Below are 22,409 nucleotides of genomic sequence, written 5' to 3' on the forward strand. Positions count from 1 at the left end.
TCCTACCAGCGTCCACATGAGGGTGCCTGAGGCCTCTGGATCATCACGTTTTTTTTCATTCTTTATTTTGTGGTGCTAGGGATGGAGCCTAGGCTTTGCGCATGCTAGGCAGGTACTCTCTCACTGAGCTGCACCAAACTCCTATACCTTTAAATAAGGAAAGGGAAGCGCCCTCAAACCGGGTATCATTCCAGATTGCTCCTCCACCAAACTTTCTTCCTGGTCTCTGTGGAGGCAAGTTTCTGGTCTTAGCAGGTTCTCTAGTTGTGGAGACAGGAGCCACAGCAGCTCTCTGGGCCCCACGCCATTCAGGGCCCTCAGGAGGCTAAGGCCTCTCCATGCTTTGAGTGGCTGCTCTGGCAGGCAGGCTGTACAAGACCCCAAACCTCCCAAGCTGCACTGACCCCCAAGAAGCTTCTTTCCTAGTGGCTCAGGTAAAGCCTAAGAAGGCATCCAGGGCCCTGCACTGGCCTGTGTCCCCATCTTGCCTCCTTGCGTAGGCCATCCCGTCTCTGTACACTGGGGGGGGGGGCAACCACACCCAGGGGCCCAAGCTCCTCAGACAGGGACTATCAGCCCACTTCAGAGGTTCAGTGGAGTCAAGGGTCAGGAGAAGAGGCCTCTTCTTGGCCCATACACCAGGGGAGCCAAATCTAAGAAACTGCTAAGATGGGTACCTAGTAGCAGTTGGAGACTCCCCCTTTCTCTCCTTCCCCATTTCACCCTAGTTTGTTTGCTTATTTCTGTTTTGGTAACAGGAATTAAACCCAGAGGAGCTTAAATAATGAGCCACAACCCCAGCCCTTTTTATTTTATTATTTGGGTCTAAGTTACTGAGGCTGGCTTTGAATTTGTGATCCTCCTGCCTCAGCCTCCAGAGCCTCTGTGATCACAGGTGTGAGCCAACACATCTGTCCCATCCCACCCTATTAGGAGTCTGGATCTCGCTGAAAACAGGTAGAGCGCCTACTTGGGCCTGCCTCACTCACAGATGCTCAGCCTAGGCTCCACACAGCTGCCCCTCAACCACAGGCCCGTCTGGTAGCAGGGCTCAGCAGCACAGAGCCCAGCCTAGGGCACACAAAACTGCCCCTGAACCACAGGCCCATCTGGTAGCAGGGCTCACCAGCACTGAGCCCAAGTGCTCACCAGCACTGTGCTTTGCAACCCTTCTTGCTCGACACGAGCCCAGTCCTGCGAGCCCAGTGCTGCGACCCCCAGCTCACCATGGCTGTTCTTCCCTGTCTGGCTGGCATCCTTGGCTGTAGCTGCTTCAAACCACTGTGGATGATATGTTGTTTCCTGCTCTTCATTTTTTGTTTGTTTCAGTGAGTTTCAAGGAGGAATTAGGAGGAACAAGTCTTTGCTCAGCTAGCATTTCCAGAGGCCGAAGTTCCACTCTTAAGATTGTCTACAAGCAGCTTTCCAAGTCCTGCACAATGAGCTGGTTCATGCCCTGAAAGCCTGACTGTGCACAGGGCACAATGGCCCATTCTCTCAGCCCCAAGCCTGTGACTGGCTCAGCGCAGCGTAGGCTCAGAGAGCAGCTGGGCACTCCTGGTGTCCACTGCCTTGGGAGGCTGCTTTCTCCAGCCTCTCCCCTGGAGGGCCACACTGAGTCTAACTCTGGGATCCAGCAGGTTGGCAAGTTGTGAGATCAATACCGTAAGTAAGGACCTGCTTTGGAAATGCTTCTGGGAAGGAGAAAGGAAGATGTCCCACCAAACCTCACAGAGGAAAGAGTGTGGTTGGGAGCCACCTCATGGCAGTGTGTGAGAATTGTCACTGCCTAAACACCAGCTGAGCCTCTGGACTCAGCCTGCACCTGACAATTCCTGGAGATGGGCATCAGGACACAGACCCACCTCACGGCCCAAACCCTCCTCCTCCTAGGTGCCAATCCAAGTCTGGCCTGGGATCAGGGGAAGACCAAGGTCCTATGAAGGAGGGGAGCACCACACAGCACCATGTGGAACAGGGCATTGCTCTTGCTAAGTCTCTTCACAATCGACCATTTAAAAACCCTCCAAAGAACAAGGTCTCTGTTCACTGCTGCAACTCCAGGGCCAGGCGGCTGCTTAGTGAGTCCACATGGTTTTAGAATGAAGTGACTGCTTGATGTCTTCACAGAAGCACTTCCACATCATGATCCTGGTCTTCCTTCTCACCTGTCACTTGCTCCTGAGGATCAGGACATGCCTGCCCAGTGTCACTGAGTACCAGGACGGACACCTGAGGAGAGCAGGCCCCTCAGAGATCCAGGAGCCTGACTGGCTCACTTCACTCCTGATGGGCCATGTCAGAGCCCTGGGAAAGAAGGTTATCATCTGAAAAGTATGAATGAACTAAAAAGACAAAAAGGGGCAGGAACAGGAGCAAGATTATGTTTTACAATCTAACATAAGCTCCCATTTTATATTTTATTTGTGGTACTGGGAATTGAACCTAGGGGTGCTCTACTATTGAGCAAAAAGAGCAGCTAGAGTCACTAGCCTGAGCAATGTCAATACCACCGGCAGAAGCTAGGCTGGGGATATAGCTCAGTGCTACAATATTTGCCCAATATGCATGAGGCCCTACATCCAATTCCCAGCACTGTAAAAGAAAGAAGACACCTGGCAGCTGGGGCCAGGCCTGTCCCAGGAAGGTGCAGAGCAGGCCTGTCCACTGACCACAGTGCCTGCATGGTCGTAGACACACAGGAGCAGGAAAGAAGCCACTCACACAGCAGCACCAGGCTCTCCTGCCATACCCCATAGCTGCTCCCCACCCCACTCATTCCTCGGTGCAGCTAAGCTCTGGTCATGAGTAGGCGAGAAGGTTCTTGGTTCCAACCTCCTACACAGAGTTCTGGAACAGAAGACACTCTGTGCCAGCCCCTGATGGGGTATGTTTGGAGAATGAGCCCCCGGAAACAGAAATCTGCTTCTGGGGCTGGCAGCACCTCAAGCAGACCAGGTCCCTCGCCCATCTCTCCCGACACATGTCTAAGGCTGGCGGGCCATGTGTGAGCACATGTGCATGTGTGTACACATGTGTGCAAGCACAAGACTGTGGCACGTGTGTGAAGGAGCCTACCATCAAATGTGCTGTGCGCCTCTTAACCCTGACTTTGGTCCAGGCTGCTCCCGGCTGCCCTGGCACCTCCCAAACATCAATTCCTGCAATGTGGACACCAGGTACTGGTTTGATGGTGACTGTTAGGACAGGAAAGGAGCCCTGCCACTGACCAGCAGGAATCCCTGTAGTTTCATTCACTGGGGTGGCCCCTGTGCCCCAGGCTGGGCTGGGAAGTCAAAGGCCAAGACCATCTTTGTGGCCCTTCCCACTCTCCAGGGGAAAACCTGGGAAACTGAACAGCATCTGAAAATACCAGGGACAAGAGAGACCTGTGGAAGCTGGGGTCACTACCTGGCACCTTCAAGGTGCCTGCCCAGAGCTCTGTGGGTTTGTCCTCCTTCCACACTGCCCTGGCTACTATCACAATGTGGCCCTGGGCCACCTGCCCTGTGGTACTACTGGAAGTCTTCCTGCGTTCAGGTAGCATCCCAGATCGCATCTGCACATCCTCTCTGAACTGTCCATGTGTCCAAGGAGGGCCACATCCAGAGGTCTTCCTAGTGAGCCTCTCCACACACATCAACAGAAATCTACAGTTGTCTCTATGGCCCCAGGACTTGCAGTCAACAGATTCTCAGACCAAAGTTCTCCGACTCCCAGAAGCAGGAAGAATAATACAGTCCTCCCCAGGGAGGACACTTGGAGAAAAGCACTAAGGAAAGAGACAGGAGTGAGGAGTCCAAGGTCAGCCAAAACAGGGAGAGAAAAGCCCTCTCTGGGCATGAGCAATGGCAAGCTTCCTGCTGCAGGCCCGGCTGCTAGAGGTTCTTGAGCACATTGACCAACAGGAGCTGAGCGCTCATTTCTAGTTTTCATAAGAGATAAAACAACCACTGTTTTAGGCAAAAACATGGCAGGGCCAGTTCAGTGGGTGGCCCAGTGTGCTGGTGTGTTTCTCAGAAGTCCTGAGCAAGGACCACTTGGTCAGGAAGACTGAAAGGTAATAATGTATGACACAATGTTAAGGGCCAGCATGAAAAAACACTTATCCTACAGAACTCAGGGGAATCCTGGTGCCCCCGAGGGAATCGCTTCAGAAAACTGCTGGTGAACTTGAGAAGCGTGTTCCTTCAGAAGATGCACCTGCCAGAGCCTCTTCCCTAAAGTCTTCAGGCTAGTACAACGTGGAATCCCAGCAAGAGGCAGAGGCTGGGGAGACTCCCAGAGCTGCCAGTCTTCTGCAACTACTGACTGGGAGGAATGAGAAAGGCCTCTCTGTGCCCAGGGATGTTTCCTCCAGGAGAGAAGTCAGCCCTGGCCGGGAGCCATGCTTCAATGTCAGCCTGGAAGTCAACGTTTTTGAAGAAAACCTTGCCTTATATCAGAATGATGAACTGCATGGTTTCAACCCACCCTCTGATGACAAATAGACGAGAACTGCTGCTGAGGCAAGACAGAGGGCCCGAAGACAGATGCAGGAGAAAGGAGAGAGAAGGAGACTTGTGAGGCTCTAAAAGCCCATGATTGACTGACTTCACAGACTAGTATTTTCCTCTGGGCCTGTCACTCCCATATTCTTGAAAAATCTACAAACCTTATAAAGCTTATAAAAGCTGCCTATTTTGATTAAAGTTTAAGTACACTGATGGTCTGCAAAACTACATGTTCAAAGGGATATGCATTTTAAGAAACCTGTAATGTAGGCACATTCCACCATCTAGATGGGGGACTATGTCAAACTCCAGACCCTGAGAGCATGTGACACTGTAGCATTTGGGATCCAGAAGCAGGAATGCCATGCCATTCCTCAGAGCTCCCTGTAAAAGAGGAGCCCAAGACCCTGAAAGCAGATCTCCCCCTCTCACATGCATACTCCCTCTTGCTAAGTGCATACACTGTCCCAATGCTTTCTTTCACTGAACTCTAATGTGCCCAAAATTATTTTCTGTAAGAAGTCAAGAGCCTACCCAGGCCAAATTAGGTCCCTCTCTCCCCTTTGGGGAACCTCCTTGGATGCTCCTCCAGTGACACAGAAAATCCACTGATAAGTTACCAAGAATGTTCAGAACTCAAGAGAGCAAAGATTAAGGAAAACAGGAACCTGGAGAAAGGGAGGGACCAGAGTGTGGCCTCTGAGGGCCTGGACCAGCAGCTGACCTTGAGCTGTGCTTACAGATTGCATGAAAGCAGGGGAAAAAGAAATCCACAGAGGAACCCGCAGAAGCCAGACCTCAGAGGGTCTATGGTGGGCTGGAAGGAGAGCCACATCCCGCCCTCAAGACTCCTGAAAGTCAGGTAGGTGAACACGGTGACGGCTGGAGCTCAGACAGGCAGGACCTGCCATGGGACGCACATAGCCGGACACAAAGGTTCTAAAGCCTCAGGTATTTAAGGAGGGCAAAAATGTAGATGAATTTTAGATTTTGATAAATGGGTTCTGCATGTTAAAACATCCACTTGTAACCATACTGGAGATGAGTGAGTAAATTCTAATACACAACAGAAATAAAATAAACAAAAAATAACTGAGAGGCCAAAAAAGGAAAGCGAACTGTCCCCAAAATGACAGGACAGTACAAAGTAAGATAGCAAAAATAAATTCAAGGGGCTGGGGTTGTGGCTCAGTGGTAGAGCACTTGCCTGGCATGTGTGAGACCCTGGGTTTGATTCTCAGCACCACAAATAAATAAACAAATAATCCACTGACAACTACCTACCTAAATAAATTCAAGCACAGTATTACAATCATAATAAATATAAATGGACCAGGGGGGTCTGGTAAAGACAGAGGCTGTCAGGCGAGACCTTCAAAGATCCAGATGCATGGGGGCAGGAAAGATGGTGGAATCATTTACCCCAGGTACATGTATGACTGCACATGGGGTATGACGCTACATCGTGTACAGCCAGAGAAATGAAAAGTTGTGCTGCAATTGTATACAATGAATCAAAATGCATTCTACTGTCTTATATACCTAATTAAAATAAATAAAATGACTAATAAAAAAAGAGAAAAGATCCAGATGCAGTCATGTGCCGCACAACACCCAGAACAGCAGTCCCACAGGACTGGGTGACTCTGTAGCCATCCACCCCATCAAGGCTCACTCTTTTTTCTTTCTTTTTTAAAAATGTTATTGCATTTTTTATACCTTTATCTAATTAATTAATTTTTTTATGTGGTGCTGAGGATCGAACCTCATGTACTAGTCAAGTGCTCTACCACTGAGCCACAACCCTGCCCCTAGGTTCACTCTTAATGTCCACACAACAAGGTTACTTCACGGAAAACTTCTCAGAACGTCCCCCTCCTTAAATGATGCAAGACTTTGTGTTCTTAGAGGAGACACATCTAAAATGCAGGGCATGAACTGGGCATGGTGGTGCACACCTGTAATCCCGGCTGCTCAGGACTTTGAGCCAGGAGGATCACAAGTTCAAAGCCAGGCTCAGCAATTTAGCAAGGCCCTTGGCAACTTAATGAGATCCTGTCTCAACATAAAAAACAAAAGGGGTTAGGATGTGGCTCACTGGCAGAGTGCCCCTGGGTTCCATCCCCACCAAAAATAAACAGTGGTGCTCAGGTCATAGTGCAGTGGTAGACAATTTGCCTAGCATACGTAAAGCACTATGTTTGATTCTCAACATTGCATATAAATAAATAAAATAAAGATTCATTGATAACTAAAAACAAAACAAATAAAATTTTTAAAATAATAACACATAAAGGCATGAAATTCAGAAAGCCAGAAATGGAACTGCTGTGTGGCTCCCTCAGTGCTGACAGAAGGCTTCAGCAACACAGTGGATGGGTGCCTCTGGACCTGGTGCACAGCGTCACAGCACAGAAGGCAACGTGGACAGAGGAGGAGGCATGGCAGAGTTAACGTGTGCTGTTGCAGGGAGACAACACACTCAGCCAGGCTTTCTCTGGTGGGCATGCAGAATACTGCATCAGAGGGAGGAAATACTGATTCCTTCAACTGCCCATGGGAAATTTCTGAAACTGTGCAACTGACCACACCCCAAAGCACGAAGCTCTCAACAAATGTCAAAGGGCTGAAGCCACCCCTCAGCCAGGCTCCCCACCCAAGTGCCTGAGTCAGTCTCGGGGACAAAGAATGAACCAGGCAAGTGGGCAGACAGGACAGACAAAACACCTCCCAATACATGGACTGACAGCAATGAGAGGACCAGGGCCCTAAATAAGAAACCTGCTGTCATGAGAATATTGCCAAATGGGAAAGGAAGACAGGCAGTACCAGGCAAGAAACAGCAGCAGTCTCGGGTGAACCAAGCAGCTTTGGTCCCAACAAAGGCATAAAGCAGCTGGGCACAATGGCACACATCTGGAATCCCAGTGGCTTGGGAGGCTGAGGCAGGAGGATCAGGAGTTCAAAGCCAGCCTCAGCAAAAGTAAGGCCCTAAGCAACTCAGTGAGACCCTGTCTCTAAATAAAACACAAAATAGGGCTGGGGATGTGGCTCAGTGGTTGAGTGCCCCTGAGTTCAATTCCCGGTGCCCCAGCCCGCCTCCCCCCCGCCAAAAAAAAGGCATAAGGCAGCTCTCAGATCTGAGGAGCCCTGAGAGTTGATGGAACACCCTATCTGCAGGAACCACCTCCCACTGAAGGGCAGCTGCCAGCTCAGAGGAAGGTTACCTTCCCTTCCATCTTAAATAAACCTGTAGGTATTGCATCCTCCAAAATCCACATGCTAGAACCTAAACCCAACATGATGGTGTGCAAAGGTGGGCCCTGGTTAAGTCCCAAGGACTCCACCGTCCACATACTCTGCCACCCGAGGAAACGGAAGGCAGCACGGAAGACAGGGCCAACACTGTGGACTTCTAGCTCCCAGACTGTGAGGGACACCTACTGTACTCCTGTCACTGGGGCTGAAGTCTTTGTTGCAGAAACAGGGATGGACCCACACCCCTTCCTACCTGTCTTTCTGCAGGCATCTTCCTGTTCCCGTTCCTGCTCTCCTGCCTTTCACAGCACCCTGCTCACTTCATGGGCGGACAGGCTCTCACCCTGAGGACTCTCCTGTGACTTCTGACATTCATCTCCCTGCACAGTCCACCTCTGGGAAGTGAGCCAGTCTGTCCTGTTGGAAGCTGGGTTTCACATCTCTGAGATGTGGTGTGTCTGGTCCTTGCAGTGTGGCTATACCATCTCTTGGGCCCACTGGTTAAGACCTCTGTTTCTTTCTGGGATGACTGCAGAACCCAGTAGAGAGAGAAAGGCCTGGCTGCCAGGGTTCTGGGCACAGGATTCCACCCCTCAACTGGACCAGAGACCACTACCAATACCTCCCTTTTCCCTGGAACCTGTCTCTAGAGAAAAAATTCAGATGGGGGACAGCTGTCAACACAAGGATGCCAGGGAGAGGATTCAGACTTCCAATCACTGACAGCCTTTCACCAACCCTGTCTTCTAGCCTCCACTTTGGGGAACAAAAACCACTGATCTGGAGCCCTGGATGGTGCCCTGAGTTGTGCAAGCTGGCTCTTGTCCTTCCCCTGCAGGATTCTGCCTCCTGGGCATCTGGCCTCCAGAGACCTGTTCCATCAATATCCAACCCCGTCATCTTTTTTAAAATGCCTGCAGCCATGGCTGGCCCTGGCCCAGGCCTCTTCTGGCTGCAGCAACCCACCACACTCCACCACAATCTCAGCACTCACTTGTGCTTGCACTGCCTCTGTCTGGCAGCCTGAGCATATACAGGGGCTATAAGTTCCAGTGAGAGCACAGACTTGTCCCCTCAAAGCCAGCAAAGTGAGGCATCTGGGCATATGGTACAGCAGAGCCCAGCCTAGGCCCAGGTCCACAGCCATGTCTCCCACTCTCATGTACACCAGAGAATTTTGGTGGTGGGTACCTCTGTCTCTCATAGACAGCTGGCTGGACCACTGCCCTCCATCCAGACATGCTCTGCAGAGGACCATCTCCTCAGGGGGAACCCGGGTGCTGGATGAGGACCCCGGTGCTGGGCTACATGTGGGAAGGCCACATGACAGCCCAGATAGTCAGTGCTGAGCCCAGGCCTGTGTGGCAGGGCCTCAGGAGCTGAAAGAAGAGCCACTGATGCCTGTGTAACTCTTGGGCATATTTCTCACAAATCTAATCCCAAGTATTAGAAATTCAAAGAGAAAAGAAAGAAGCAACAATACTCTACTCTGGCAATCATGTTTCCTAGTCACAATATTTTTTACTTCCTTTTTTAATATACCTTTGTTTTATTTATTTATTTTTATGTGGTGTTGAGGATCAAACCCAGTGCTTACACATGCTAGGCAAGCACCCTACTACTGAGCTATAACCCCAGCCCCTTTACTTACTTTTCATTTAAGATGTGAGCTATATATCCAACCCAGGAAGTTCTTCATGAAGCTTAGCATTTCAAAAACCAGTCACTTCTGATTTGAAGCTTAAAAGCATTTTAGTGAACTATCAATATCATCAAGTTCATGTTCAAATCATGCTTTGGTTAGAGTACTGCTTCATACCATGAAATATTATAACAGAAAAATCAGAATCATTGAGTTTTAAATTGAATCTGGAATCGGCACACAACAGAAGCAGCTGCTTCTCCACATGAAATGAAAAGAAGGTACATGAACACACATACTGCATGCCTCCGTTGTGCTGAGAGGATTCTAAGGGAAGAAGCCCAGAGAAGGGAAAGCAAAATATCTCATCCAACTGACGGAGAGAAGAAACAAAACATGCAAATGCCTTGGGCCAGAGCAGCCCAACCATAAGTCTATCTAGGACTTATGCTCAGGTGTGGCCTTACAAATATGTCTGTGATCTAGCTCAAGAGCAGTTTGGTCACCAGGAATGTCCACTAGCCAAGGCAGCAATCACTTCTATCTTGCCTTAAGAGAACATGCAGCTTCCTTCTACACTGCCCAGGACTGTGTCCTCCTCCAGGAGGCCAGATCCTTTCCCACAGGTCTTTCCACTGCCTTGGAACCTGGTCCTGGAGGGCACCACAGGCCCCACCAAACTACACTGGACTAGTACTCTTACCAGCTCATCCCTCACATTCAGCCCAACCCAGCTCTGCTGCCTCCCACAGCCCCCTCAGCTGGCTCTCCCCAGCATAACCACCAGGGAGAGACCCCAACATGGTCACAGGGCTATCCATCATTCTTGATCTGTTATCTGTCCTAAATGCCACAGCATTTGGAAAGCTAACTCAATTCTCAGGATCATTTTTCTTACCTTCATTCTTTTTCAATAATAAAAAACAGGCAGGTGTGAAGTCAGCACAATAACTCTCAGCTGCCTCTAGTAGTTCCTGCCCACCTTAACCTTCAGTGGCAGATTCACCTTTCAAAGTTCAACTTGATTTTTTTTTCTTTTTTTGAGGGGCTGGAGCTTGAACCCAATGCCTCAGGCATACTAGGCCAGTGTTCTACCACTGTGTCGCATCCCCAGCCCTTAAAAGTTCAGCTTCAGGCTGGGGTTGTAGCTCAGTGGTTGAGCGCTTGCCTCGCATGTGTGAAGCACTGGGTTCGATCCTTAGCACCACATAGATAGATAGATAGATAGATAGATAGATAGATAGATAGACAGACAGACAGGTAGAAGTTCAACTTCATTACAGAGCTAGAGCTCCTTGTGGAAATGTAACGGCTGCCCTTGTTGCTACTCTAAGACTATTCTATGCAGACTCTGGTTTGTCAGATTCTGGTCCCAAATCAATTGTCCTAGTGCCTGATACAACAGGGTGAGCATAGGCCTGGGGTGAACATGCATCATTAGCACTGCCCCATGGCACCAGCCATGGGGTCAAGGAGCCATCCCTACCTACTTCAACAGCTAAGGGTTGCTGTGGGTGCCAGTAGAGCTAAGCAAAGCCCTGTGGCTGGCGATTACCAGCTAAGTGCACTCATACCCATAACATCTGAGCACAAGGCCCAAAACTCAAGGAAGGACCAGGAGCTCACCCTGCCAGTAAAACCTACCCATCCTATGGTGTTGTCTTGGCTCAACCTCTCCCAGAGTCCTTCCCTGGAATGCACACAGACTTGTCACCTCTGAACTTTCACTGAATCCTGATTTTTGGTGACAATGCCACCAAGGTTGATGGCGCTGTGTGAGCAGCCCAGAAAACCTGCCAGGTAGCTGTGGCCCAGGAGCTCTATAGAGTACCCCAGACAACACAAGAGCCATCAGACAGCTCCACTGTCATGGGCAAAGTACTGGGAAGGCAGACTCCACGGTGCACTGCCAGGAGTCTTTCAGATATTGGAACAAATGAGTTTAATTGGTTCCTTTTGGATGGTGTAATAACTGCCAGTATTCAACTGTTTGTACAGTTTGCTAGTAGAATACTTTCAAAATCTGTAGCTTTAAGTGCAGTAATCATAAAAGTATGAGTCTGCAGTGTAGCATGAACTGACTCCCCTGCAGAGGCTCTGGGAAGCAACTACTGCTGCTCCCACTGCCACAAGTGCCCAAAGGCCACCGGCTTCACTTTCTGGCATAATTAAAAAGGGCGGTATTTCAGGCAAGTTGAAAAGACCATCATGGCTTCAATAGTCAGCTCTGGGAGGCTGTGCTGCAGTAAGAACCATGTTAATGGCCCTCAAAGCAGGAGCAGTGACACTGGTGATTCAGTTGAGCCAAACAGAAGTTGTAAAATGCTTCCTTTAAGTGAAAAGGTCAAAGTTCACAACATGAGGAAAGAGAGAAAACTGAGTGCTGAGTTTGCTAACAGCTATAGTACAAACAAATCTACCCAAGGAACTGTGGTGAAGGAAAAAGAAAGTCATGCTAATTTTGCTGGTGCACCTCAAACTATAAAGGCATGGCCACAGTGAATGACACAAGCTAGTTAGAGGGACGATACTAGACTATGTATGCAGGTATAAGAGAAAACATAGCATATAGATGAGGCGCGGTGCTATCTGCATTTTCAGCATCTCTGGGGGACTTGGACAGTATCCTCACGGAACAAGGGGATGACTGTAAGCTATAATTTCACCACCTATGGATTCAAATCTCTTACCAGTTCTATAATATTCTGAAGCTGACAGATCTTCAAATATTACCTCTTTTCCATTCTATTTTTCCCTTCTGGGGCTGAAAATCAAATGTATCTTAAAGTCGTACATCCAATCTTCCTCATTTCAACCAACTTCACTGTCATTTTCCCATCTTATCAACCATCTTTGCTGTGTTCTTGACAAATGTCTTCTAGTCTCTCAACCATGAGCACCTGGACACTAAGCCTATTGGTGGAACTTTGTTTTCTGCAGTGCTGGGTGGAACCCAGGGCCTTGCGTGTACTAAGGCTCGTGTTCTACCACTGAGTATACCCCAGCCTTATTGGTGGGAAGTTTTTATAAGTTTCAACTATTGTTTGTCAGGAGCTGCCCTGGATGCAAACACCCTTAAGTCCTGAAATACCAGCTTCTGACCAATTGTTGCCTTAGTCTGTCATGGCAGTGCACGTAGCAGTGACTTGGGCACTGCCCAGCTCTGATAATGAGGCATGGCTCCAGGTGTAGGTGTCACCAGCAGGGGCTGAGTTACACTCAACTGTTCCTTTGAAATCCTACCCCTTGCCTCATTTGAATGGCTTCTCCCCAATAAAAGGGTTCAGCACGTGCTCCTCACTCTCTTTCCATGGACCCCTAAGGTCAGAGGAGCCGTCACAAGACCCAAAGAAAAAGGTATTTCTCTGTCTCTGTGTGATTATTTTGTGCAGCCCAGATCACCTGAAGTGACCTTGAGTGTTCAGTCATGGGATGCAACAACTGTTTGTTTCTAGAGGTTCTCCAAGATCATCTCAAACCTTCTTGATCACTCTTGTTAACACCTTGTCTTCTGTTTACCTTTGTGGTTTTTACATCCCTTGTACCTCCCGTGTTTGTGACTTTGTTGGGGGGGGTGGGGTGGTAGGGGGTGGTACTGGGGATTGAACCTAGGAGCACTCTTCCACTGAGCCACATTCCCAGTCCCAGCACATCTCACTAAGTTGCTTTAGGGCCTCACTAAGTTGCTGAGGCTGGCCTCCAACTTGTAACCCTCCTGCCTCAGCCTCCCCAGCTACTGGGAACACAGGCGTGTGCCACTCCACCACACCCAGCTTGATGCTGAAGAATTCTGATGGTTCTGCAGCACAGGTGGAACCCATCATCTGCTTCCCTCAGTGCCAGCACATGATCTGGCTTCCTCAGATACGCTAAGTGAACTGCCACTCTCTTGTCTGCATTCTAGCTTCCAGAACTCCATCACTCTTGTCTCTTCTCCCACTTTGACCATCCCATGTGAAGTTTTAAAATATCAGTTTAGCATTCATTTAGCAGTTTTTGGGAGAGAAAGCATTTGCCTGTGTCCAGTCAGAAACCCTTACCTGGAGCCAATGTGCTTTCTTTAAAAATTACCCACAGCAGGGCTGGGGATGTGGCTCTCCCAAGACCACTGCCCTTCTCAGGCACTCCCAGAGCACCACTCCACCCTGATTGGTAGGACAGGCCAGGTGGCCGGTGTGGAGACAGCACCCCTCAAAATGCTGCTGCAACCAGCCACCTTTTTGCTTCAGACATCAACAATTTCCATGTGGCTGGCTGTTTCCATCAAGCCTGAGGAGATGGGCAGAAACACTGGTGTGCCCTCACTCTTCATCTGTACTGACTTGCTGTTTGTCTTTCTCATATTTTTTATGTTATGTTTTATTTAGAAACAGGGTCTCACTGAGTTGCTTAGGGCCTTGCTAAGTTGCTCAGGCTGGCTTTGAACTCGCGATCCTCCTGCCTCAGCCTCCTGACTCGCTGGATTACAGGCGTGCACCACAGTACCCATCTCGTCTTTAAGTGAGGTTACTGAGTATCAGATGGAGGCAGGGGCTCTGAAGACTCCTTCCTAACCCAGCAGGGAAGCCAGTTCCCAGACCAAGATGCCTGTGTGTGGGCACCCCTCTGGGAGCAGCTTTTCAAACATGACCCAAAGGGTTAGTCTCCATCACAGGGTCACAGGCACAAAACTACACAGACTGCTGAGCTTTAAGCACAGTATCTGGCCTTATGGGAGCAGAGATTTTGGGGGGAGGAACCACAGCTACTCCTTCCCTTGCCATGGCTTACGTCCCTTATGAGCTCATCCTGGACTGAAATATTGTTAAGTGGGAAATGCACTGAGTGCATCTGAAAGCACATCTGCCTGGACACTATCTGAGACCACTGGCAAGTCCAAGTCTGCTAAGGAAAACCACCAGGACCTGGTCCCCTGCTGCTTATACTCAGTCTTCATAGGGCTTTTCCAAAAGTAGAGTCCAAGATTCAGGAGGCTGAGACAGAAGGATTCCAGGTTTGAGGCCAGCCTCAGCAATTCAGCGAGGCCCTAAGCAATTTGGCAAGACTCTGTCTTGAAATAAAAAATAAAAAGGCATGGGGATGTAGCTCAGTGGTTAAGCACGTCTGGGATCAATTCCCAGTACCAAAAAGAAAAAAGCAGAGCCCAAGATGAGAGCCAAGGTTCTGGGTTTGTGCTTGGAAGGTGAACCAGAGAAAAGCTGATTTGGGATTCACCCCAGATCCTGCCACAGACAGCTGGCCTTACAGGGACCCAAGGCATACAGGCGTCAAGCATGTGTCCTCAGGCAGGGAAATAGGTGCATCGAGCACAGTCACATCCTGCTGGCAACCCCACAGGCACACATCACATGGTCACCACCGCAACCTTCATGGAGGATGGCACAAGCCTCCTCACTGTTGGTTCACAGCATCTGTACACCTAACCCCAAAGGCACAGAACACCCTCAGAGACACCCTGCCTACAAAACTTGCAGGACAGGGCTGTACCGTCTGAAGCTGCTAAATTTGTGGTAACTTGTTATGGAAGCAATAGAAAATTGACACAATGGGCTGGGGTTGTAGCTCAGTAGCAGAGCGCTTGCCTAGCATGCATGAGGCACTGGGTTCAATCCTCAGCACCATATAAAAATAAAATAAAGATATTGTGTCCATCTAAAAAATAAATATTAAAAAAAAAGAAAACCCACACAAATGACTTCCTCCTTCCTTGAAAGCTTATGCTATCAGTTATTCCTTGCCTCTCCCTTCCTGTCAGCATTTAAAAACATTCCTGTCTCCTCCATCTTAAAGACATTAATCCAGACAGGGCTCCCTCACCCTCTGCCCAGGTGTCCCTGTCGCCACCACAGGGTTCCACCTCACCTTTCACTGATGCTGCGACCCTACACTACTGAGCATATCCCTGCACTGCTGACATCACCAGCAACTTCCATGTTGCTAAACCGAGTACAGAAACTGGCTCTCAGTATTCTGAAGGGCCAAGACTTCTCATATGCAACACCCAAGGCAGATGTGATAGAGGGTGTAATAGATAAAATAAACTTTACCAAAACTCAAAACTTTTGTGCCTTAAAGTGTACCACTAAGAAAACAAAAAACCTGGGAGTCTGAGGCAAGAAAAGTGCAAGCTCAAGGCCAGTATCAGCAACACTCAGTGAGACTCCGTCTCAAAAATTAAAAATAAAAAGACCCAGGGATGTGGCTCAGTGGTTAAGCACCCCTGAGTTCAATCCCTGGTACAAAGAAAGAAAGAAAATGACAAGAAGACAGATGCAATGGTGCAGCCTGTAAACCCTGCTACTTAAGAGGCTGAGGCAGGAGGATCACAAGCTCAAAGCCAGTCTGGACAACTTAGCACGACCCTGTCAAAATAAAAAGGGCTGAATATGTAGCTCAGAGGTAGAATCCCTGGATAATCCCCAGTACCAAAAAGAAAAAAAGCAGAGCCCAAGATGAGAGCCAAGGTTCTGGGTTTGTGCTTGGAAGGTGAACCAGAGAAAAGCTGATTTGGGATTCACCCCAGATCCTNAAAAAAAAAAAAAAAAAAAAAGAGAGAGGAGAGGAAAGGAAATTAAGGGAAAAAAAAAATAAGCCACAGACAGGAAAAAAAAAATTCTACAAATCATGCATCTGACAAAGAACTTGCATTTACAACTATAAAAAACTGTTACAGGGCTGGGGATGTGGCTCAAGTGGTAGTGCGCTCGCCTGGCATGCATAGGGTGCTGGGTTTGATCCTCAGCACCACATAAAAATAAAAAAAATAAAAATAAAAAATAAAAGATGTTGTGTCCACCGAAAACTAAAAAATACATTTAAAAAAAAAAAAACTGTTACAACTCAATAACAAGAAAAAAAAAGAAACCCTTTTAAAGACTGAGCAAAGGATCTCAATTGACATCTCTCCAAAGAAAATACATGAATGAACAACAGGTGAATGAAAAGATGCTCAATATCACTGATCATCAGGAAACTCCAAGTCAAACCCACACCCAGACACCCACCCCCTCACACCCACTAAGAGGGCTGGAATCCCAAATCAGGTGAGCACTGCTGGGGTGGGGGAACGGATGCTGGGACCTGCTGTGAAAGCAAGATGGGGAAGCAGTTCAGTGGTTTCTTCAGAGGTTAGACATGCATTTTCCATTCGGCTTGCAGTTCTACTCCTTGGAATCTACCCAAGAGAAATGAGAAAGAAGAGAAATGACAAGAAGACAGATGCAATGGTGCAGCCTGTAATCCCTGCTACTTAAGAGGCTGAGGCAGGAGGATCACAAGCTCAAAGCCAGTCTGGACAACTTAGCACGACCCTGTTTCATCTATGTGCAGACATGTACATGCACAGTTCTCATGAAACAACCAAAGCTCGTTAACCAGACCATAGGTACAAAACATGGTGAACATGCTCAATGGACACTTTAGCAGTACAATGGAATAAACACTAAAGCAAAAGAGTCAGACAACAAAAGGCCAATCTTATAGGATTCCACTCACAGAAAAGGCAAATATGCAGACAGAAGTGGTTTGTGATTGCCTGCATTGGGCTGGAAGTGAACACACAAAATCTCTCTGGGGTTATGAAAATGCTTTCAAATTTTACAGTGGTAATGATTGCATAACTCTGTAAATTTTCTAAAAAGCATCAAATTTTTGGTTAGGTGAATTTTTGGCATACATATTATAATCTCAATAAAACCATTTAAGACATCTCAGAATGAATGCTGACTCTGGCTAGCATTCCTCCTTGCTCTTGCCCTGCATTTCCAGCTCCAAAGCCCTCTGTGTTGTCATCAAGGCCTTGTCTCTACACACCACCTCCCCAGGGGTATCATCTCCAGGGCTTCCACCATAGCCCAGTGCCAAGAATGATGCAGTCTGTGGCTGCACACCTGGCATTCTTGGGGTAGAGTGCTTCCCTTGCTTGCACAAGGCCCTGGGTTCAATCCCCAGCACCACAAGGAAAAAAAAAAAAGGGAATGGATAAATCTGAACTACAGAAGAGAGAAAACACAGGGGTCTGCTATCATCTCACTCCTGGACCACCATGGCCCCCATCACACAAGCTCACACTGTCTTCCCACAGGAATGATCAGATGAGGTCGCCCCACATGTACCACTTAAGGCTCTCAAAGCTCTGATGGTGAAATCCCATCCCCTCACCGGCTCTTCCTTACCCTAACCCTCCAGCCAGGCCAGCAGAAATGCAGGCCCCTTTACAGGTCTCTGGGTTTTTACCTCTCACTCCCTTATGTTCCAGCTCCCTCGGCCAGGCTTACCTGGCCAACCCAGAGCTCCCCTTTTCCATGCCTGCAACTAAATACTCAAAGGAAAACACAGCTGGCCAGTCTCTCCTTAATCCCCACCAAGCCTGCATTAGCTCATGGTTCACACCCTTCCTGGCCCATTTCTCACCTTTTCTGTCTGCTACTCCCTCCAATGCTTAGTTTGCTTCCTTCTCTGAGGGAAAAAAAAAAAAAAAAAAAAAGAGGACTCCCACAGACTGCTGTGGACTAGCATATGACCACTACCTGCCTGCCACCCAGCCAGCCTCCAGTAAGACTTTGTTTCCTCCTTTACCACTTCTTCCTCTCTCCAGGATTGGTCCTATCAGCACATAACCAGCTACCATTTCTTGCATCTTAAAAATATATATATGTGAAGAAATACTCTGGTGACCTACTGCCCTTCAAACGCCCTTCAAGAAGGTGTCTGTCTTGGGGCTGGGTTGTGGCTCAGAGGTAGAGTGCTTGCCTGGCATGCATGAGGCACTGGGTTTGATCCTCAGCACCACATAAAGTAAAATAAAGACATTGTGTTCACCTATAACTAAAAAATAAATATTTAAAAAAAGGAGTCTGTCTTAACACTTCTGATTTCTTCTGTCCCATTTTCTCTTAACCCCACTCCAAAAGTACTTTTACCCCCCTCACTCCCTTACACCTCCGATGCAGGTCAACGATGATCTGCAAGTCCAATGGCAGTTCCCCATCCTGCTTCTCTGACCTCACCAGTGCATCAGACCACTCCCTCCTTCTCATTACTTGCCTCAGGTGGCTCCCTCTTCTCCACTATCCTCCTTGGACCACTCTTTTCTCTCCATTATCCACCATGCACTCTCCCTCCTCCCTTGATTAACCTTCCTCACTTGGCCTCTGAGTACCATAGCCTCCTTCCTGGCTCTGGACCTGCAGGAGGCCCATATCTAGTGGGACCCCCTTCTCTACCTACATCCCTGCCCTGGAGGTCTCCCTCAGGCCCACAGCTTGCTCCTGTCTCTATGACAATGACTCCCTACTCAGAGGTTTGATCATGACACACCCCAACAACTCCTCACTGTCTTGAAAATCAGTCTACCTGCAATTCTACCAGGAAATCCCAACATGTCCACAAAAGTCAATAAAAATTAATGAAGAAAAGGTTAGAAATGGTCTCTGGGTTCCAACATCCTATTAGCTCATTACCACTTTGGTGGAGCCCCCCACCTAGATTGCTGTCTTCACTCCTATGCTGCCCACAGGCCCTCCTGGTCACCCCTACACACAATGCCCAAGCCTTCGCACTTGGCTGCTACACAGCTCCAGCTGGATGGTTTGTACTGCTGTCTCCTCAGCCTAGACTCCCCTCTCCACAGGTGGTTTCCCTCCTCTACCTGCTCATCTCCATTCAAATTCATGGACTTTGTGAACAAGGCCCACCTGGCCCTAGCTGTCTCCATGTTGCTGCAGCACTGACCTCTAAGCACAGTGAGGGCAAGGGCTGGCCTGCCCTCCTCACTGCACTGTCTCACTGTATGTCTGTGTGGACACACTAAGCATTGACAACTATGTGTTTATACCCTGAGCTCAGGGAGGTGACAACACATGCGAGAAGGTGTGACTGAGTGGACATGGATCGGGTTCTGCCACCAGCTAAGTGCCTGCATGGGTCACAGCCCTCTCCAGCCCTACATGCTCTATCTGTGAACATGACTAAGAACATCCACCATGTAGACAGGTCAGTCATAGATTTTCTAAAACCAAGGAAGTACTTAGAATGGTGTCTGAACACACACACACCAGATCACAACAAGGCCAGCAGCCACAGTGGGCACCATTTATCTTCAAGACAATTTTTCTAGACTACATGGCATCTTCTGGTAAGGCAATGTTCAAACCACAGACGGGCTGATGGTGCCAGCCATTCAGGGAATCATTTTCACAGCTCTTCTCAACCTCCTCTCATATTTCTAAAATGCTAGGGATTCCTGGATCCCCCAAAACTGGCAAACTTAGAGGATGGGGTAAAATCAAAATTTCTTTGTTCCTCATCTCTTCACAAAGGACATTGTTTTTTGTTTTCTTAATGCATGCACTATAATTTTTTAAAAGCAATTTTTAAAATTTTAAAGATAGGGCTGGGTTTGTGGCTCAGTGGTACAGCACCTGCCTGGCATGTATGAGGCACTGGGTTCAATTCTCAGCACTGCACATAAATAAATGAATAAAAAGAAAGGTCCATCAACAACTAAAATAGAATAGGAGACAGCCCTATTCTACATGCTGACAACAGCCCACCTGATTCCCTGGGTGCCTGCTTATCTTCTCCTTACCCTGGCAGCATCCCACAGCTGCCTCTTCTGGGCCTGGTGAACAGCTTCCTTCCTCAACAAGATTCCTCTCTCTAGAAGACCAGCTAAGGGTCCACAACTTCTGAGTTATACAACTTCCCCCAGGGCCTGCTGTCACAGATCCCCGGATGCTGCCCACACTGTTGCCATGGGGTGTGAGCACTTGCTCCTGTGTCCCCCAGCAGAGGCTTTGTCTGTCTCCTCCATGTCAGGAGCACACAGCAGGACAGGAGATAATGAGAGTCGGGTGAGAAAGGGTGGGCCTGGCAAGCACAGAACCAGCCAGGCAGTGGAGCCCTGCCAAACCAATGGAGAAGCGTTCTATAGTCCAGGGCCTTGGGCAGGAAGCCCCACACTGTTCCCAGAAGCCATTTGTGGCTCCTATGCATCCCTGGGAAGGTCCCACATGAGGGTCTCTGGGACCCACAGCATTATTCCTCTGAGCTTTAGGCTGCTTCTAGCACTTCTGGTCAGAAAAAGTAGAAATGCCAGGATGCAGCTGGATTCCAACACAAGGTAAAAGGCCAGCACCACTGCTGTGAACTCTCTGGTTTTACAAGCTGCTTCGCCGTGATTAGTGAAGCCATTATAATGAGAGTGAGCAGGAGCTCCAGAAGGGAACATTCCAGTGCCAGGCATAACATGCGGCCTGTGGGGTGGAGAGATGCACCCGTGCAGATTTCAGCACAATCTTGATGCCTGGTAAGAAGACGTTGGCCAGCAAGACGTCCCAGGGAATGGTGGAGGGGGCTGCAACAGGAAACATTTCTGTGAAGCTAATGCACAAAGGAAGCACCAGTCACCCTATCTGATTAGTGCCGGGGACTTCAGCAGCTTAAAGAAACAGTCCAAAGAAAAAGCAGAAAAAGGGAAAAGAAGCATGGCAAAAAAGGAAAAAGAATTGAATGCCTGGGCCAGGCAGGGGGTCGGTGCCCATGCCCAGCACCTGGGCTTCAGGGGTCCCTGCCACACCTCACTACATCTGGTGTTTGTCTCAAACCAGCCTGCAAGAGGGCAGAAAAAGTACTATTGGCTCATCAGCCTCTTACTCGTAAAACTAATGTTTTAACTCCTTTTTTAAAAATATTTTTTAGTTGTCGATGTACCTTTATTTTTTATTTATTTACTTGTGGTGCTAGGGATCGAACCCAGTGCCTCACATATGCTAGGCAAGTGCTCTACCACTGAGCCACAACCCTAGCCCCATGTTTTAACTCTTTAAAACATTATATATAACCCCCAGTAATTTACAGAGTCCTCCAAAACTTGGTCGAGCTTCAACTACACAATGACCCTGGACAGAAGATAGCACAGATGTCTAGCCTGCAGACAGAGCAGGATGTAGTCAGTCAGTGATGTATCTACAATCAACGACACAACTAGCCCTTGATGGAGTCCAAGTGTAACTCAAGGCTCTGTCCCACCTGCGTGGCAGCTGCTGCAGTGCCTGCTGGGGCCCCGGGTCTCATCTCAGTACCCAAGACTGAGTCCACATCACAGCCCCCCACCACAGCCCTCTGTGGTCCCCACCCAGCCTTCATCTCCCACCATGAAACACTCCCTTCTGAAAAATCTTGCTTACCTTTGTTTTTGCTTTTGTGTTTTAGTGCTGGGGATCGAACCAGGGCCTAGTGCATGAAGGCAAGCACTCTACCAACTGAGCTTTATCCCCAGCCCTTACTCTTTTTGTTAACAGTTTCACTGAGATGTAACTCACACACAATTCACCCATTGAAAGTGTACAGTTTTGTTCTATTCACAGACATGGGCAAGCTGTATCGTGCCAATTTTAGGACATTTTCAATACCCTAGAAACTCTACTCCTCTTAACTATAATTCCCACAGCTTGTGGAAACCATTAATCTACTATTTTTTTCTATGGCTCTACTGGAAATTTCATATAAATGTAATGATACAACGTGTCTGGTTGTTTGGGGTTTTTTTGTTTTGGTTTTGGTATTGGGAATTGAACCTAGGACCACTATTCCACTGAGCCACATCCCCAGCCCTTTTTGTTTTATTTTGAGACAAGTCTCAATAAGTTGCTTAGGGCCTAAGTTGCTGAGGCTGGCCTCAAACTTGCAATCCTCTTATCTCAGCTTCCTGAGTCACTAAGATTACAGGTGTATGCCACTGTGCTCAGATGTGTGCCACCGTGACCAGTTGTGTCTGGTTTTCCTTTTTTTTTTTTTTTTTGGACTCAGCACAGTATTTTCAATGTTCATCCATGATGCAAACAAATCAATAATTCATTTCTTTTATTGCCAAGTAATATTCCATCCTATGGATATAATCACATGTTGTTCATCCACTCTCATACTGGTGACATTTGTATTGTTTTGTGGTGGATACTGCCTGCGCAGCTGCCACGGGGTGTGAGCACTGTCCACTGTGTACTCCATCAGAGGTC

The 22,409-nt window shown here is 48.3% G+C and overlaps 1 protein-coding gene across 4 annotated transcripts in view; it reads right to left on the reverse strand.

Moving 5' to 3' along the window:
• The window catches only part of Arhgap39 (Rho GTPase activating protein 39), a 78,192-nt gene that overhangs the window by 49,823 nt on the left and 5,960 nt on the right, over window positions 1-22,409 (reverse strand). The window contains exon 1 of one of the 4 annotated variants that reach the window (XM_048802361.1): window positions 1,227-1,594. The exons of the other annotated variants lie outside the window; for them this stretch is intronic. The gene's annotated coding sequence lies outside the window, so the exon portion shown is untranslated. Of the gene's footprint in view, window positions 1-1,226; window positions 1,595-22,409 lie in introns of those variants that run through there. 4 annotated transcript variants of the gene reach the window in all.

This window comes from Marmota marmota, unplaced genomic scaffold (assembly GCF_001458135.2).
Source record: "Marmota marmota marmota unplaced genomic scaffold, marMar, whole genome shotgun sequence".
NCBI lineage: Eukaryota > Metazoa > Chordata > Mammalia > Rodentia > Sciuridae > Marmota > Marmota marmota.